Here is a 20,019-nt window from a genome sequence, read left to right as displayed (position 1 = left end):
TTAAGAATTGGGACACCCTACAAATATCTCATTTTGGGATCAGACTGATCTCAATGGAAACCTCAACAGGTCTCAGTGGATCTCTCGCCGCTAGCAGAAAATTTCCAGTGTGTCAGCCATGTGACCTTTGAGCAAGTCACTTAACCTCACAGGGTTCTCTCCAATTCTAAATTCTCTTTCCAAACAGCCTACATAGATTATAGAGTATTATAATTAGCATATCAAACACCGCCCTAATGCAGGCTAGCTCCTGCTTTCACTGCAATTACACTGTTTATATGTAAATGACACTCCAAGTCCCAGAACAGTCACTCAGCCAAGAAAACAGTGTCTCATCTTATTGACATTTCTTTCCTCAGCAAACTCTTGTTCACTGAAAACACAAAGGTACACTTCTGACCAGCCCCTAAGGAGCTGACAAGGTTGACAAAAGGCAATTTGAAACCTCGAGATATTTTTTTGGTTCAGTGATGGGACTAGAAACGACCCTGCACGTGACTAGTACCTTCCTTTAAGAGATGTGCGTTGTCTGGAAGTAAGGCTGTGGAAGCCTTACTCTTTGGATTCTATTTGGATGAACTATTGCATTTAGCTCCGAGAGCCATTTAAAGCTTTTAAAAACTGAAACGGTGTTTTAACTGACCTGAAATAATCACCATCAAGATTGTGTGTGTGTGTGTGTGTCCAACAGAGATCTGCAGAGTCAGGAAGGTTTTACTGAGTGGGTCTTAGGAACTGCTCGCTGACTTCATTTCCCACCAAACATCTGGATCAGCCTAGTTAAGGCTCATTCATCCAGCAAATAAATTTTGCCGAACACAGAGAATACAAAAATGACTAATCCTTATTTTAGCCCTCAGAGAGGCTTGTTAAGGAGCCAGTACATAAGCAAGGATAGCATATTATGCTGTGTCTGCATGAGGCAGGATAGTAAGAAGCTAGAAAAACTTGACAAGTGGAATGGGGAACAGAGGCAGATAGCTGAACAAACTGGTCAAGCAAAGTATAGCCAGATAATAAGTCACAAGGTCTTATCTTCCCTAACCAAAGACACTTAGGAGCAAATGGCTTACACATTCCGGACCATGCAGGGGCAGACCCCCTTTGGTGACATTCTTTGAAGGTGAAACTGACCAGAGAATGATCCTGACCCCTCTACACACTCATTTTGATGAATTAGCATATTGAAGGACACACCTGGAAAGCTGATGAATAGTCTATTGAGATCCTCCCCTGAGATCTCCCCTAAGATTCCCAGCGTTAGAAAACAGATAAAAACCCTGAAGATAAAGGAAGGCAGGTACTTTTGCTCTCTTTCTCCTAAACTGTAAAGTTCTCCATAAGACTTGCAACCAGGGGGAGCAGCAGGCAGTGGCAGATTGTCCCTGGCCAACTCCCTGAACCTGTCTCCAAGGCCCCCTTTTCCTTGACTTTTTAGTGAGCTGACAGCAGTCTGCCTTGGCTCACTTCTGTCACTGTGACTTTTACTTCTCAGCGAGTCCACACAGCCCATGTGGCTCACTTCTTTCCCATAACGTTTCTGGAGAGCCAAAGCAGAGCACCGCCTAGGCTTTTTCCTGATGCTTCTTCTATCCTAAGCCCTTCCTCAGTTTCGCTGTGCCCAGCCTTCATAGATGTACTCTCAAAATCACCTGGACTTGTGTTGCGAAATCTTTCCTGCATGAAGTCAAGAACCCACACACTACAGGCTGGCTAGAGGCAGACCCACTCTGGCCTGGTCCCTTTCTGGTGACAAGAAGGGTGCTGCAGTGGGGCACACGGCTTTTCCTTGACGAAGGTGGGAAGAGTTGGTGAGAAATGTAAAGAATGGTCTAGAAAGGAGGTGACCATTTTTGTCTTTTCCAAATCAGTGTTCCCCCAATTATTAAGGCTCCTTCTCTGCTCCTTATTCTAAAGAAAGATACCCTTGCCATCTGTCAATTTTGAGGCCTCCTGTCTGGGGATATGACAGTACCCCAGACTAAATGTGTCAGTGGGGAATCAGAGTGGCTAATAACTGGAAGCAAATCAGAGTTTTGCTGAGTTGCTTGGGCATGTTTCCTGTGAGGAGAGCTCAGCTGGGCCTACTCATTAACCTCCTCCTGAGTGGGGAAACCAGGGCCAACCAACAGCTTGGGGTTGCCATGAGACCAGGCAACAATTAGTCATGTTCCTTAAACAAAGCCCCACAGTCCACAATGTAAATAGCAGATAGTCTCTGTCTTTAGGATAATTTATTTGTTGGAATGAGGCCACCTTTGAGCCAAAAAGGAAAAGAATATGGAGCCCTAGCTGGTTTGGCTAGGTGGATAGAGCATCGGCCTGCAGACTGAAGGGTCCCGGGTTCGATTCCGGTCAAGGGCACATGTCCAGGTTGTTGTCCTAGTAGGAGGGTGTGCAGGAGGCAGCTGAGCAGTGATTCTCTCTTATCATTGATGTTTCTCTTTCCTTCTACTTTCCCCTCCCTTCCTCTCTGGAAAAAAAAAAAAAAGAACATGGAAAAGTGGTTTCTGGAAGAGTCCTCTCCACTTCCTTACAAGGCAACCCAAAGTCATCCTTAAAGGTATTTAACCTTCATGACCTTTGGAGTCCTCAGGGCCGTGGTTCTTAGATTTCCCATGTACAAGCACCACTGGAGCTCAGATTGCTGGGCCTCACCCCCAGAGTTTCCTACTCAGTAGGTCTGGGGCGGGACTTGAGAATCTGCTTTTCTAAAAAGTACCCAAAGGAGACCAAGTTTGATCACCACTGCCTCAGAGAATGACTGATTGCCCTTGCTAAAGCAAAATTTCAGACAGGTATGAGACTTAGTGAAATCTTGCATGCAGAGGTAAAGACCTTTAGTAGAACAATACAATTTGCTCTTGGTAGGGGCATTTTACAAGAAAAAAAAAAAGGTTAGTAGATACGATAAGAAAAGGATGTTTGATTAAAGATCACTGTTGTCTCAATTGATTGGTTGGTTGGGAGACAGGTTTTCCAGAACAAGTCTTAATTCCATTAAAGTTTATCATTTAATTGTTTTAATTTTTAAAATCAAGAATGCTAATTTCCTCCCAGAAGAAGACTGAGAATTGCATCTCACAAAATTAGGTTTCCTCACAGACTGGATGAGTCCTTATTTAAGGTTGTAGATAGGTTCTGTGTCTTTAAGCAAAAAGAGGTATAATGAAACTAATTTTACCATGGACTACTAACTGACATAAACAAAAGTTCCCGGGGTGTCTTATTAACATTAAAACAAAACTACATTAAAGAAAATGACATTTTTTGAGGACATGCTGCATATTCTTTTACACCAGGAACGCAAGCCACTTAATATAAATAAAAGGTGGTTTTAATAAGGCTTCAAAATATACTCCCTCATGCCTCTAAAAAAGGAATGGGGTTGCGCCACATTGCACTAGAAAATCAGAGAGGTCTGCCTTCTCCACAGCAATGGAGTTCCTTGTCTCCTCTTCTCCCTGCAAGCTATCTGTCTTGTGGCTTTTCTTCTCACCAGGACTTCCTCTGCATGTGGAGTGGTCTCCTGCAGGGATGGCTTGGGCCATGTGTGATCCATGTGAGGTTTCTGTTCTGCTCCCCACAGCTCCCTCCTTTCCTCACTACCTTTGTTCCAGCACTCCCAGGAGAAAAAAGCTGATTGACCAGCTTGGGCCAGGTGTCTGCCCCTGACCCACTGGAGAGCAGCTGTCAGCTGCAGGTGCAATGGCCAGCCTGGCATCCCTGAAGGAGGAGTCGGGGTGGGGAGGCAATGATAGATGGGTGTCATTCAGCTATATGCAGAGGAGACCACATTCACTCTACCGCATTACTTTGTCATACATGGGACTACCTGTGTAAAACACTGGCCAGACACACAGTAAACACTCAGTAAGATTAGTTTTTCTCCACCTCATTCTACTTCCTGCAAATTCGCCAGGGACTTAGGGCATCGGGTAGAGGTTTCTGGTTAACTCTTTCTAGCAGGATAGCTAGGTCAGATGGCCTTCTGAACCCTTGATCCAGCCCCTTACAAGCTGCACAACTAGCATCCTCTCAGGGCTAGGGCACATTCTCAGCCCCTCCCCACCCCCAACCCCTTTGGAGAGGGCATCTTCAGGTCTGGGAGCTCAGGACACCAGGAAATAGGCTCACACCTCTCCTTTTTCACACTCCAGAGAAGTGCTGACCATTTGTCAAATTTTTTTTTTCCTCAGAAAAGGTGGCAAATATTGTGGATGTGTAAAATTGTACCTTGATCTCAAGGGTCTAAACCATATTGTTAACTGTGATCCAAATGCTTGATTGTATGTGTGCACTTAATCCACATATGTGTTATTTTGTGCCAATTTATGGAGCTGGAGGAGTGGGAACACTTGTAATCCCAGCAGAGACAATGGCTTTTATGAATTAGCATAAAGGGCTTAAAGAGGCGTGGCGCTGACTTCAGTCCTGCTTGGCAGGTCCACTTCAGGGGATCATAACATGGGTCAAAATACTACACGGGGATTCAGTGCCACAGTACAAGGTCACACAGGGCACGCTTGTCCCATTGTGCGCACTCGCAGCCCCTCACTACGTGTCTTGGGTAAGGCAATGTTGGAGGGGTGACAACACCCTGAGAGTTCCTGTCCTTGGGGTATCTCTGCCTCAGGGGTCTGTTTACCAGGGCAGAGGGCAGGCTCTGTGGGAACAGGCAGCCTGATTTATTTTAACTTCAAAGTACTTGCATTTCTTAAAAATATTTTTTTATTGATTTCAGAGTTTGAGAGAGATAGAAACATCAATGATGAGAGAGAACCATTGATCAGCTGCCTTCTGCACGCCCCTCACTGGGGATGGAGCCCGGACCCAGGGCATGTGCCCTGACCTGAAATTGAACCATGACCTCTGGGTTCATAGGTCAATGCTCAACCACTGAGCCACACTGGCCAGAGAGTACTTGTATTTTTACCTGCAGTAAACAGTACATTGGTTTAGCATTTATTATTTTCTGAAAGTAAAAAAAAAATTCATCTTTTGCAAGTTTTTAGAGATGAGTAAACTAGTACTATTTGCCACATGTCACTAACGAGGCACCATAAGGTCGTAGTGACTGACGGAATTCTGACTATTGTTTTCAATCATTGTCATTTGGGGAGGAAAAAAAAGCCGTGAAGATATATTTCATGTGTTTATACTTATTACAGTTCCCAATATTTACACCAGTGATTCCTGGAAGAACTTAGACAAGGAAAACTGCAAAGTGAAAAGTTCTACCTAGAAAGTAGCACTTTCTCTTTTGGATTAGCTATCATTTTTCAAATTGTTTGATCAAGCTATGCACAATAATATTTTACCCACCGGTTATAATGGACATTTGTTTACTTGCAGTGCCCTCCCCTCCCCATTTATCTTCTTACACATTTTAGGAAGAAAAGCTTTTGTCCAGCATTTTTTCCTGCCGTGCTTTGTTTTATTTAGTTCTGCTTTGAACTGGCATGCGGAGATACTCATAGAGCCTTCTTCATTTGAAAATAACGTTCCCTTTGGAACTCTGGGCAGTGGTTCTCAAACCTTAGTGAGCATCAGAGTCACCCAGAGCATCTGTTTTAACTGATTGCTGGGCCCCTTCCCCTGAGTTTCTGACTCGGCAGGTCTGCTGAGAACCTGCATTTCTAACAAGATCTCAGGTGCTGCTGCTGCTGGTCCAGCAGCCACACTGTGAGAACCGCTGGTCCAGATCAAGCCGCAGGCAGCATTCCTTCCCTGCCTAACGCTTCCCCCTCTATCCCCAGCCCTGTCCCACCTTCTCGGACTTGCCACTGGGGGCTCCAGAGAGGAGGAGCAAGAGCTTCTAATCTGACATCTTAAACAGGAAATAAATCTCATATGTAAAACTACCTTTTAATAATTTACAAACTCATTAAATTATAGAAAAGATTTTTAAAAGGTTTTGTGCATCATATTGTGGCCCCAACATTTTAAAGATGAAAGAGAGGGCCCTGGTCAGTGTGGCTCTATTGGTTGAGCATTGTCCCAGGCACTGAGAAGTCCCTGGTTCTATTCCTGGTCAGGGCACATGCTTGGGGCGCAGGCTCGATCCTCAGTAGGGGGCATGCAGGAGGCATGCAATCGATGGCTCTCTCTCATCGATGTTTCTCTCTCTTCCTCTCCCTTCCTCTCTCTCTCTCAAATCAATAAAAACATGGTGTGTGTGTGTTTTTTAAAAATGAAAGAGAGGTTTAACCATTCATAAACCTCCCTCCTGTCCCCCTGAAAGTAAAATCACTTTTAATTGTATATATTTTATTATTTTAAATTTTAAAAATCTTTAAAGTAAATATATATTTGAACATTATAATTCAACCAGTCTCCTTATCTCTGTGCAAGTTTCTTTTCACCACATCTTGTTATTTTCCATTTACTTATAAATATAAGTTCAGGCTCTTATTAAGGAGTCCTCTTTTCTAAGAAATTTCTGAGAAATTCCTAAAGAAAAAGGGTACATCGGCTATTGAGTTCCACTTCCAGAATTTCAAGGGACAATGAAAATTTACATCTCCAGAATTGACATATTTTTTGTAAATTTCCCTTTCCCTTTTATAAAGAAAAAATGGCAATTGTGCAAATAAGGACTAAAAAATTTACATAAGGTAAATATTTTTTAATCATGAAATTTAGTCAATTACTAATATAAGGAAACATTTCACATCCTATTTTATATCACCTGGAGAAACGGACAACACCCATATTTTTCATTTATGATTGTAAGAATTCAGCCCTCTTTTCTCAACATCATTAAAGTTGAGAACGTTATCACTAATACTTTCTGGATTGAAACTGCAACCACCCAAAGATGGGCAAGGCTCAGTTGGTTGGAGCGGTGTCCTGGGCACTGAAGGGTCTCAGGTTCAATTCCTGGTCAGAGCATATGCCTGAGGTGCAGGTTTGGTCTCCATTTGGGGCATGTGCAACCGATCAATGTTTCTCTCACATTGATGTTTCTCTTCCTCTAAAATCAGTAAAACATCCTTGGGTGAAGCTAAAAAAAAAAAGGTACAAACTTCTAATTATAATATAAATAAGTCATGGGATGTAATGTCTAGCATGCTGACTATGTATTCCATATTTTAAAGCTACTAAGAGGGTAAATCTTAAAAGTTCTCATCCCGAGAAGGGAGTGGAACTGGTTGAGCCTTCAACGTCCTAAAATTCGAGATGATGGGTTTGGGATTTATTGATTGAATTCTGCCAGTGTGGGAGCCTCTGCAGAAACCAGGAAGACAAGGAGACCCCTGACTAGGACTATGTACTGGGCCTGGATGACGAGGAGGACAAGGATGAGGAAGAGTATGATGAGTGCCCAGCTGGTGTGGCTCAGTGGTTGAGCGTCAACCCATGAACCAAGAGGTCACCAGTTTGATTCCTGGTCAGGGCACGTGGCCGGGTTGTAGGTTCGATTCCCAGTGGAGTGTGTGCAGAAGGCAGCTGATTGATGTTTCTCTCTTATCAATGTTTCTATCTCTCTTCCCTTCTCCCTTCCTCTCTCTCAAAAAAAAAAAAATCAATAAAACCATATATATATATATATATTTAAAGAAGAGTATGATGAGGATGCTCAGGTAGCAGAAGACCAGGAGGATGAGGACAAGGAGGAGGAAGATGAAGAGGAGGATGTGAGTGGAGAGGAAGAGGAGGATGAAGAAGGTTATAACCACTGGGAAGTAGACTATGAGGAAGATGAAGATCTTAGTGAAGAAGAAAGGGTCAGAAGCGGAAATGAGGACCTGAAGGTGAGGGAGAAGATGATGACTAAGTGGAGAACCTATTTTGAAAATTCCAATTATGATTTGACTGTTTTTACCCATACTACCTACCCCCCCACTCCCAATCCCAGCCTCTGAAACGTCTTTTTTTCTGATTATAATGTTGCTGTGGGAATGAGAGGGGGGAAAGTGTACTGGGGATTGTGAGGGCGCTAGCAGGGAGGGAGAGTAATAAAATACTATTTTTACTGCAAAAAAAAAAAAAAGATTTATCATCACAAGAAAAAAATATGTAACTATGTGTAGTATTGATATTGGATGTTAACTAGACTTACTGTGGTGATCATTTTGCAATATATACAAATATTGAATCATTATGTTATCCACCTGGTACTAAGAGAATGTTATATGTCAATTATACTTCAATAAAAATTAAATTAAAAATAAAGGTTTTTGAATAAAAAAGCATTAACAAGTTTATATATATTTTAAAAGCCTCTCTTTAGACAAGCAAGTGTCTTTTCACTTGGATTCCGACTGTCCACACGGGCTGGGGCTGCCCTTGGCCTTGCACACAGTGGGGCTGTCATCAGGAGGGAACAACAGAGGACCGGGAGGGCCGGGGGCAGGGGGGTGCATTTCTTCCTTCAGGCCCCAGTCGCGCTGGCCAGCCTGGGACGGAGGGCTCACCCCAGCTGTGTCGGGTTAGAGTCAGACTGGCCTGTAGCAGCCGGTCCAGATCTTTGATGATCCTCCCCCACGCCCGCACTCCTTACCCCCCTCTCTGGGTTGAACCTGTCACCCTGGCTGCTGAGTCCAGGGCGGGGCGCTGAGGGTGGAGGAGCCAGCTGTGCCCTCCGCTGGCCACCACTCACTCGGGCCGGACAAACCCTGACACTTCTGCACCTGCGGGTTCCCAGGTCTACAATCAGGACACAAGCAGTACCCATCCCGTAGGCTGTTGTAAGAATGAAGGGCTTTCCTGCATATGAAGTGCTTAGAATAGCTCCAGGTAGCTAACGGTAGAGAAAGGGAGCGAAAGTCCAGGAAACTAGTGCTGGAGAAATAGTGAGCTCGGCGCCCCCCTGGGGACCCGCACTTTGCATACAGCTGGAACTCGGTTTCTCCCCAGAAGTCGCTGAGCCAACTGGCACACAATGGGGCAGAGAAAGGAGCCGCTGTTGCCAAAGGCACAGAATAAAGACTTACCCTGCTGACAAAAGCAGCGGGACCCCTATTGTCCAAGCACACTCTCCCCCGCCCTTTAAAAAATTAACATAGCTCCCTGGGAATCCCAAGTCTTTGTCTTCATCTGGTCCAGTCTCTAGTTCAATGCTAATCTGTAGGCTCTCTGGGAACGGGGTGAAAAGAAAGGTGGTCCAAGTTAGAAACCAGTGGCCGTGCACAAGCCAGAGATTGCATTATTATTATTTTTTAAATCACTTTCAAAACAAAAATACGTTGCAGCCTCCTCTTAACGGGAAGAAATGGGTGTGTTTAACAGTTTAAACAAGCTCCCGCTGAGGCAGGTCCCGGCACCCTCCTTCGCCAGCCAGATCGGATTAGCTTTCCGTCCTCAGGAAAGGTCACCGGAGACCAGCTGCAAATGCAAATGTGCAGCGAGAAAGGGCGCTGTCTCCAATCTCCACCAGCCAGATGAGAACCAGTTTCCTAGGTGACAGCCGGTGCCATTTTCCTGGGTAAAATCACAGAGAGAAGGAAGTAAAAATAAAAATGAGCCTGAGTGATGAACTAACCCTCTTAACTAGTAAAGGCTGACCTCCAGCAGTCACAGAGAACTGCAGACCGTATTCAAATCTGCTCTACCTCCAATCAATATCATCCATGGCAAGTTGGATTATTCACCGTTTATTATTCAATTTGTATTAATAGGCAAAAAGAAGCACCCAACAGTGCAATTTGTGTTTTCACAACTGAGTTACATTTGCTTTTTGTGTAGCAATTAATGCTAAATTCTCAAGTTACAATATGATAATGAAGTTTGAATGGTTGTAAAGACTTCTCTTTATCTCAGAATTATAAAGAAACTAGTGGCCCAGTGCACAAAATTCGTGCACGGAGGGGTGGGTTCCTTCAGCCCAGCCTGCACCCTCTCCAATCGGGGACCCCTTGGGGGATGTCTGACTGCCAGTTTAGGCCCAATACAGGAGAGAAAGAGAGGCAAGTGCTGATCAACAGCTGCCACGCAGGCTACAGATCAGACCCTGATTCTCTCTTCAGGCCTCTCTCTGGGCCTGATTCACAGCCCACTCAGCAGTCAGTGCTGGGTCGCCATGGAAACCCAGCACCGACTGCAGGACTGACTTCTCGTTGATCGAGCCTCCAGTTGTGATGGACCCAGGGTTTTTATATATTAGGATAGGAATCTTCAATAACTTGTAAATTTTTGGTTTAAAGGTAATCTATGTATTCTTCCATACACCTACACAGGAACACACAGGTATACAGAAGCACATTGTGTTAAAGACAAAAACCACAGATTGATGAATTGCTTAAAGCCATTCAGCAGCGGTTCTCAACCTGTGGGTCGTGACCCACAGGTTGAGAACTGCTAGCAGGGTCGCCTAAGACCATTGGAAAACACAGATATTTACATTACGATTCATTAACAGTAGCAAAATTACAGTTATGAAGTAGCAACAAAAATAATTTCATGGTTGGGGGTCACCACAACATGAGGAACTGTATTAAAGAGTCATGGCATTAGAAAGGTTGAGAACCCCTGATCTAAGGGAATCGTCCAGGAAGCCATATAGAATCTATGATGCCAGAAGGCCAAGCTCAGAGGCCCACCTGAGTACATACAGTCCCATCAGGCATTTGGTAGGAAAGCTTTTCCCCACAAGGCTTCTCTTTCCAGCAGACGATCCTGACTGTCTCTGTAAGCAGGTAAAGCTCCAGAAGTGGGGAGCTCACCAGACTCCAGCGCCACAGCCGATAGAAACAAAGCCAGTCTTACGAAAGTCCAACAGCAGATGCCTTGTGCGTCCATTTGTAGGCTATGCGAAACTGCGAAGCTGGTCTGCATTGGCAGAAGGCAGGCGGTGTCTGGAGGGCAGGGAAGAGCTATGAAGAGTGGACCGAGAAAAATGCTTTCAGAGGGGCGCTAAGTACTGAAACCAGCCTCGGGGTGGGAAATAGGACGTGAAGTTATGGAAGGAGGGAAGCATTGCAGATGTTCCTTTGCGTTGCGACTCAAAGAAACACAGGAGTCTGGGCCTTGGTCACCACAGGGGCCCTGGGCATGAGTGTCCTCCTCTGGAAAGTGGGCTGTGACACCTATCCGCAAGGCTCTCTGGAGGACTCGGTGACAGGAGGGTGGCCGAGGGCCAGGGAGGCACTGAGAGCACTCACAGCTGTGCTCAGGGAGGCTCCATTTCCAGCTCCAGCAAAGTCACATATTGTTCCTCTTCTGGCACGTCAGAATCATCTTCGAAGAGCTTCCACGTGGCCAATAATGAATCCTTGAAAGCCAAGGGCGACCCCAGTTTCTCCTTGAGGAGAGGGGGCAGCACTTGAGGAGGGAGGGGAAAGTGCTGAGGAGTCAGAAGACATGGGGTGGCAGGAAAAGGGCTTGTAGGGCAGCTGGACAGCAAGAATCAAACCTGGCTTCTGCAAATTTGCCTGGCTTTCAGGAAATAGGCATTTATTATTATTACTAGAGGCCCGGTGCATGAAATTCGTGCACTGGGGGAGGTGGGTGTCCCTCAGCCCAGCCTGTACCCTCTCCAATCTGGGACTGCTGGCTCCTAAACACTCGCCTGCCTGGCTGCCTGATTGCCCCTAACCACCTCTGCCTGCCAGCCTGATAGCCCCCTAACTGCTTTCCTGCCAGCATGATTGACACCGAACTGCTCCCCTGCTGGCCCGATCACCCCCAACTGCCCTCCCCTGCAGGCCCAGTTGCCCCAACTGCCCTCCCCTGCAGGCCTGGTCCCCCCCAACTGCCCTCCCCTTCTGGCCTGGTTGCCCCCAACTGCCTTCCCCAGCTGGCCATCTTGTGACAATGTGGGGGTGGCCATCTTGTGGTGGCCATCTTGTGATGACGTGGGGGTGGCCATCTTGTGGTGGCCATCTTGTGACAATGTGGGGGTGGCCATCTTGTGGTGGCCATCTTATGATGACGTGGGGGTGGCTATCTTGTGATGACATGGTGGTGCCCATCTTGTGATGACGTGGGGGTGCCCATCTTGTGATGACATGGGGGTGCCCATCTTGTGACAACATGGGGGTGCCCATCTTGTGACGATGTGGGGCAGCCATCTTGTGATGCGAGGGCGTGAGGCTCAATTTGCATATTACCTCTTTATTATATAGGATTATTTTTTGGCAACAAATGAGAGAAATTTGAACACTCTAGCCAGTGTTTGTCTCAGGACCTTTATATATATATGCTCTTATCCTCCTCAGATTCTCATTTTATAGATGAAAGAACATTGAAGCTAAAGAAAATCCAATGAGTTTTCTAAATTTACAGTGAGTGAGTCGCAGGCTTAAATCTGAAATTGAAATCTGTTGGAGTTCAGGGGCTCCTCCTAGTCGCAGTCAGCGGATGTCAAGGGCTGAGCTGGCTTTATGCGTCCCCAGGCAGACGAGCTGCGTCACAGCCTCCCATCTCCAGTGGCTACTTCTTCCATTTGCAGCCTGTGAGGACATTGAGTTTCAGTTTGAGCATGGCTATTAATATCAGCATCATTAGCAGCAAAGTCACACAGGCAAAGAATAAGCCCTTTTTTACTTCATGCGTGTGAGTGCTCAGCCAACCGCCGATCAATAGGGTTTTCTCTTTAATGTCAGACTGCCGGCTGCTTCTGCAGCTGAGGTCACACGCAGGACCAGCACAGGGGTGGCAGCTCAGACAGCCAGCCTCGCTTCCCAGCTCCCCCCTCCTCCCTGCCCCTGCCTCGGGGAGTGAGTTGGCTCTCCAGGAGACTAGGGCCAGAGATCTTTTGTTACAAGGTGGTTTATAAATGATGGTGGATTCCTCCATGTTGTGTTCAAGCTAGTTTATAGAGAAGCATCCAGGAGAGAAATTCCACAGGGCTGTCATAGGAACCTTTCCCTACTCATAGCTGAAGAATGGCAAGATGTTAAAAATACAATAAAACTGCCTCTGCAAACGAGATAAAAAATCTCTCTGTTCCCCCCCACCCACTGCCTCCAGCTTCTCAGTCCTTTTCTCTTCCCTGCTCCCAGCCACCAAGACCAAGTGGGGATGGTCATTTCGGTTTAAGACATTCATTCTTGATTTTCAGTATTGGATTTTTTAAATTGATTTTTAGAGAGAGAGAGATGAAGAAGGGGAGGGGGAGAGAGAGAGAGGAAGAAAAAGAAAGAGAAGAAGAGAAACATCTACTGATTGATCCCACCTGGGGATCGATCCCTCAATCTGTGTATGTGCCTGACCTGGAACTGAACTGGCCACCTTCTGGTATATGGGACGATGTTTCAACAAGCTGAACCACACTGGCCAGGGCCATTCTTGTTTTTCAAATAAACCTATTCTGAAGACAGAATGGGGACTGATTTCCTTGCAGAGAAAATACTTAATTTTCTGTGGACCCTCAGCAGGCATAAACTTCATAAGTTACTGCCAAGATAGGTGACCACAGAGAGCTAGGTGGTCAGGAACTGCTGGGACTTGGAGGGTACCTTACAGAGTTGTTTCTGAAATGCTGAGGGAGGGTCTGCTGGCTGGGCCAGAGCCCAGCCCACAGCAATCACACCCTGCGCTGGCTGACTCAGCAGGTTGTAGTTGCCATGGCAACAGGACAGTTACCACCCCGCCCCCCCCGCCCCCCCGCCCCCCCCGTGGAGTTCTAAGAGAAGGAAGGCCAGGGGCAGTTGTTAAACTTGCTTGTAGGGCCATGGTGGGTTCATCAATTTGGGAAAGAGCTTCGAGTATATGTAAGACTTATAGCATCCCCCCAACCCCCCACAATGGATGAAAAAATCATAAAATGGCGATGATGAAGAAAATGGCACAAATTGCAAATTGGAAAATAGCGGAAAAGGAAAGATAACAGTAAAAACCTGAAAGGGACCTGCTGCTGGACGTTAAAAATTAAGGAGTGGGAGAGTGAGAAAACAGTATCATGGCGGAGTTGAAAATCCTGCCCAGGGAGGAAAGGCCAAGGGGAAAAGGAACGACCTGGACCTTTTGTGCCAAGGGAGAAACGACACGAGAGTCTGAGGTGCCTCCCTCAGCCTGTAGCCTGGGACAGGGAGTGACCGGGGAGGGGCAGGGAATGACCTTGGCAATGACAAAGCCAGGCTTTTGTTGGAAATGCAATTGCTGCAGCCGCCCTCAGCATCCAGGAACAAACCGAGTTTTCTTTCAGGGCTGGTGATGGCTAGAGGTTTTGCACAGCCTTGAACTTAAAGTATTTCTTCCTATAAAGTCACACATTTCTTGTAATATGAACCTGGATTTAATTTAAGTGGCAATTTCATCCACTTAAATTATGCCAGGCCCAAAAAAAAAAAAAAAAAATGTCAGGCTGGTTTTGAGCAGCATGATTTATGGTTAGATAGGCCAAAGCAGCAGGTGTTCACGGTTCTTATCAAATCTGTTCTCCAAGTGACCACCCTTATCCATCTGGTGAGAGATAAGATACCCCAGTGGGCCAGGCTGGGTGGGTACCCAGCTCTTACTGTTGAAGTAGGAGGACTCCTGGCACATCCCGCAAGGAGTTGCCGGGACAGGCATTATAACCCGTCCCCAGCCTTCCTGACTATTGAAGGTGTGGATGAAACGGTGAGGCCTGCATGGAGGGGCTTCCAAACTCAAAGACAGAAAGCAACCACATAAGATGGTCTGAACATAAAAACTCCTAAGTAAAAGCGAGTCATGGCAGGTAGTCACGTCCTGGGCCTGACTAGACAAAGGTCATCTTTAACTAAGTGAGCCTATTGTCTTTTTGCATCTAAGATAACATACCTTTCAAATGTCAGAGTAATCTTCTTTTCCAGACCCCTCCTGGCACACCTACTGTACCAGAGCACAAAACCACAGAACCCCTCATTGTCATACTGTTCCCTGAATCCATCTCTGTGTGCCATTAATGTTAATTATTATCTTAAAAAAACACATAGGATGCAGTAAGAATACCAAGGGCAGGCATGGGGAGGGTAGGTGAACACAAAGGTTAGGCATGGGGAGGGAAAGTATTCTCGTTTTCTTTTTTTAAAGTATAGTTTATAGATGTTTAGAGAGAGAGGAGGGAGATGACCAGCTGTCCCCTGTATAGCCCCAATCAGGGATTGAGCTCACAACCTGGGCATATGCCCTGACCCGGAATCGAACCAGCAACCTTTCTGTGCACAGGATGACCCCAACCAACCAACCGAGCCACACTGACAAGGGCCATTTTTTTTTTTTCATTTTGAAAAAACTATTTACTTTATTCCAAATAGTATTCCAAATATGTGTTTTACAAACAATGGAAGAGAAATATGTGCCTTATTTTACTTTTTATCCAATCCCAGGTATTTCCCTACTTTTCTTTCTCCCAACCCCTTAATCTACCACTGTTAGAAATAAGGTGAGCCCCCAAAATCAGGGGTCCTGGTAGAACACAAAGCATACTCAGGAGCCAGACAGCAAGGCAAATATCTTTACTTCTGCAGAAGGGTGCATACCAACACAGAGCGGGCAGTCTGCTCAGGGTTTTATGCCTGACCAATGTCATCTGTCCCTCACTCTTGATTGGTCAGAGCTTAGGCTCACACTATTTTGCAATTGGCTAATTTAAAGGAAATAGGGAGGGGTTGACTGACCTTTGCCCTTTCAAAATGGTGGCCCCTAGGGGAGCTGCAAGTCATGTGAGCCAAAATGGCAGTTTGTCTAAACTCCCTTTTTTGACAGAAAAGATTACTTGTTTATTCTAACACCACCAATAGATTTCATGTAATGTTCCCTATGTCTCCTCCTTTTAAGCTAATGTATAAACTAAGGTGCAAAACTGCCATTCTCTGGAGCGTTTTCTCAATCTGTTGAGATTTTGCTTCCTGGAAATTGTTATCAGTTTGGCTCAAATAAACTCATAAAACTTCTTTACAGGTTTTCCCTAGTCGGTGTGGCTCAGTTGGTTGGGTGTCATCCCACGCACCATAAGGTTGCTGGTTTGATTCCCGGTCAGGGCACATGCCCCAGTTTCAGGCTTCATCCCCAATAGGAGGCGTGCAGGAGGCAGCCCGTCGCTGTTTCACTCCACATCGATGTTTCCCTCTCTCTCCCTCTCCCTTCCCCTCTCCCTCAAATTCAATTAAAAATATTTTTAAAAGTTCTCTACAGGTTTGATTAATTCTTACGTTGACAAAGGGGCGTAGAGTTTGCTTCAAAATATGCGTCTTTGGGATTATGGTTACTTTAGACTGGTTAATTTTAAGAAAGGTCAGACTTGGGAGAAGCTCTGAAAAAACAGTAGAAGCCACACTTTCTAGAGAACATTTACATTTGTAAGGGAAATCTCCATTGTGAGAATGCCTCCCTACTGTTCCAGGCCTGCCTTTACAGCAACAGCAATGAAGAAGGGAAGAAGGCGGGGTCTTAGGTCTGCATAATAATCTTACCCCTGCTTCCTGTGCTTCTCCTGGTAACCTCCCATACCTGACTCTCCACCCCCAGCATCTCTTTTGTCTTTAGCTGAAAGTGGTATTTAAGGTGATGTCTTGATGTCTTCTAACATGTTGGCAAGTCACTCAATGTTCCAGGAGGCATACATATTATTAAACTTTAATTTGTTTTCTTCTGCTAATCTGTCTCCTGTTATTATTGATTACTGATTACTGATCCTGCTAGAAGAACCTTGATGGGTAGGTAAAATTTTTCCTCCCAGACACTATCTCTCAGAGGCTAACCTGCAAAGAAAGCCCTAACCCTTGAGTGACAATGGCCAATGCATAATTGATAAATCCATCTGAAATTATAAATCACAGAATTTACAAAATTATTAGCCACATAGAGACCTTTCTTGCTCTGCCAATAAATCATGGAGACCACAATTTGAAGGAATGCCTCATTCCAGAACTTGCTCTCAAATACTTTGTGACTTTTTTTTTTAAAGATGTGGCAAAAAAGTTGTCCAGTAAAACACAAACTCATATATTCTCTAGTTTCTTTTTCTTTTTTGCAAATGCTTTGTAAACCACAAAGCTCTTCATAAATAACAGGTTTTATTATTATAAGATAAAAGCAACAATCCTGTTAATATACCTGTTAGAACTTTTTATACTGTGACAGAGAACCTAATTCAAACTGGCTTAAACAGCAGGGGGACAGTTTGACTTAGAGAATTGAAAAGAGCTACTGGTATTATTGCCCTGGCCCCTATGGCACAGTGGGTTGGAGTGTTGTCCTGTGCACCGAAAGGTTGCAGGTTTGGTAACAGATCGATGTTCTCACACATTGATGTCTCTCTCTCTCTCTGCCTCCCTCTCTCCCTTCCTTCCTCTTTCTAAAATCAGTAAAAACATATCCTTCAGTGAAGATTAAAAAATAAATAACTATTATGGCACTCTGTTTACTTCTTTCACTTCTTTATGCTTAAAAATCTTCAGCCTTCTGTTTAGAAAACTTCTTCTGAGTTCAAACTGAATTCATTAGGTCTGCTCAAATTGCTGTTAAAATGTAGGGCATAATTTTAAAGATTTATATTACTCTTCTAAATTATACCATATGTAGCTATCGAATGATACACTTTAATTATATGTGCCTTTTGTACATAATAAAAAGCATAGGAATTGCACAATTTGTAAATACTCTAACCTGCAGTTTTTATCATTAGTGCTCTGGCTCCTCCTAATGGGCAGTTTGAATTACTGCAGAAGCACTTTGGTGATTATTCCAGGACCACTAAAATATTTCACTGTATTGTAGTCAGATAATTTCCCAAAGGAATCGAGTAAAAAATAAATAAGTAGGAATTTAGGCTTACAATTTAATCCCTTTACTAAAGGTAATAATGGATTCCACAAGAGTTTTCCTAAGGTCGTTCCATGTTAGTTGAAGGCATGACATCAAAGCATTGTGAAAACAATTCCAAGAAGTCAAGACCATGGATTTCTTTTTTCTTTTTTTTTAAAAAACAATATTTTTTTATTGATTTCAGAGAGGAAGGAAGATGGAGAGAGAGAAACATCAATGATGAGAGAGAATCATTGATCAGCTGGGGATTGAGCCCGGCATGTGCCCTCGACCGGAATGAACACGGGACCCTTCAGTCTGCAGGCCGAGCTCTATCCAGGGAGCCAAATCAACTGAGGCAAGACCGTGGGTTTCTTTATCCAGCTCTCCTATGAGCTATCCTGACCTGGGGAATGATACTAAAGAAAGTAACAGAGAGTGTGACTTTTGAACTCCGCACCCCAGAATTTTTGATAAAGTTGAGCAGCAGATATTTGAAGCTTGCATTCAATTTTAACAGCTTGGAGTGTGGGTAATTTGTGTAGCGGATTAAGAACAACCCGTATGTTTTAAAAGTGCCAAGCAGATGGTTGGGCTGCCTTCATTTTTCTGAAAAATAAAAAGGTTATGAAAATGTCAGACTGAATGAATGGTCACCCAGGCTGCTCCATCCAGCATCATTCTTGGTATTCCGTTTATGCACAATCACTTAATACTTCTATTGGCTTTCTAATGGGGTAAGTTAATTTGGGATTAGTCATGGGGAAGATGGAGAAGAGAAGTGACAAAGGAACCAATATTTAAAGGGCCCAGTGTCAGATCATCCAGTTTCTCATTAAGTTTGATCATGTGAGAAATGACTGCTGAGCAGAAATAGGAAGGATGGAAGTGGAAGACAGCCACACAACCATCAGCCGGCCTCCTGGGAAGAGATGCTGCACTGAGAAGGAAAACAGCAGCTACATGTTCCTATCAGTGGTGATGAATGAGGGACGGGTTGTTACATGCAGAGTAAGAAGTAAGTGCTGTGAAGTTTCCTACAAATGAAACCAATACATTAAAAAAAACCTCAAATAAACTTCAAGGTAATCTTGAAGAAGAAAACAAAGACTGTGGCCACATGCTCATCCCCAATCAGCAGCAAATGGATGGAACTATCATGGTGGGTGTGTCCACTCCATGGCTGCAGAGGCGCAGCCTGTCATGAAGCACATGGCCATTCCCGACCTCAACAAACTGAAAGAAGTGAGGAGATGAATGGGATAGAAACCAAGAGGCCTGCCCCTGCCTGGGGAGCTTAGCACCTAAAAGACAAGCAGAGGAAGAGATGCTTACAAATATTCTGAGGACATTGACATTAGAGGCCACAGAAGCCGAAAGGAAGGAGAGATGCAAGAAAGAGAACGTGATTATTATTAATTTATTTTATTATTTTAATTTCATTTTATTTATTTATTTTTTAGGGTGGAGGTAAGGGGGAGAGATCAACAAAAGGACTTGTGTGCATGCATATAAGCCTAACCAATGGACACAGACACTAGAGGGGTGAGGGCATGAGTGGGAGTGGGGTGGGGGGCAATGGGGAGATAAGAACACATATGTAATACCTTAATCAATAATATATATATATATTATATATGTATTATATATAATATATATATTATATATATATAAATTAATTGATTTCAGAGAGGGAGAGGGAGAGAGAAACATCAATGAGAGTCATTGATCGGCTGCCTCCTGCATGCCCCCTATTTGGGATCAAGCCCGCAAACTGGGCATGTGCCCTTGACTGGAATTGAACATGGGACCCTTCAGACCGCAGGTCAACACTCTATCTACTGAGCCAAACTGGCTAGGGCTTATTTTATTAATTTACAGTTTACATTCAATATTATCTTGTATTAGTTTCAGGTGTAGAGCATGGTGGTTAGACAATCATATAAAGTATTTTACAAAGCGTTCCTCTGGTATTTCCAATACCCACCAGGCACCATACATAGTTATTACAGTATTATTGACTATATTCCCTATGCTGTACTTTAGATCACCATGACTATTTTGTAACTACCAATTTGTACTTCTCAATCCCTTCAGTCCCCCAGCCCCCCACCCCTCTGGTAACTAAGAACATAATCATTAAGAAAAACAATTAACTGGTGACATTAGAATAAGGTCTGCACCTTAGTTAATAGTGTTGTGCTAATGTCAATTTCCTGATTTTGATAATTTTACTATAGTTATATAAGATGTTATCATTAGGGAAACTAGGGGAAGAGTACATGGTAACGACTATTTTTGCAACTTCCTGTCAATCTAAAATTACTTAAAAATATGTTTAAAATTTTGCCACAGTAATAG

The sequence above is a fragment of the Cnephaeus nilssonii genome (genome assembly GCF_951640355.1).
Source record: "Cnephaeus nilssonii genome assembly, chromosome: 11".
NCBI classification, from domain to species: Eukaryota; Metazoa; Chordata; class Mammalia; order Chiroptera; family Vespertilionidae; genus Cnephaeus; species Cnephaeus nilssonii.
This window is presented reverse-complemented; position numbering follows the sequence as displayed.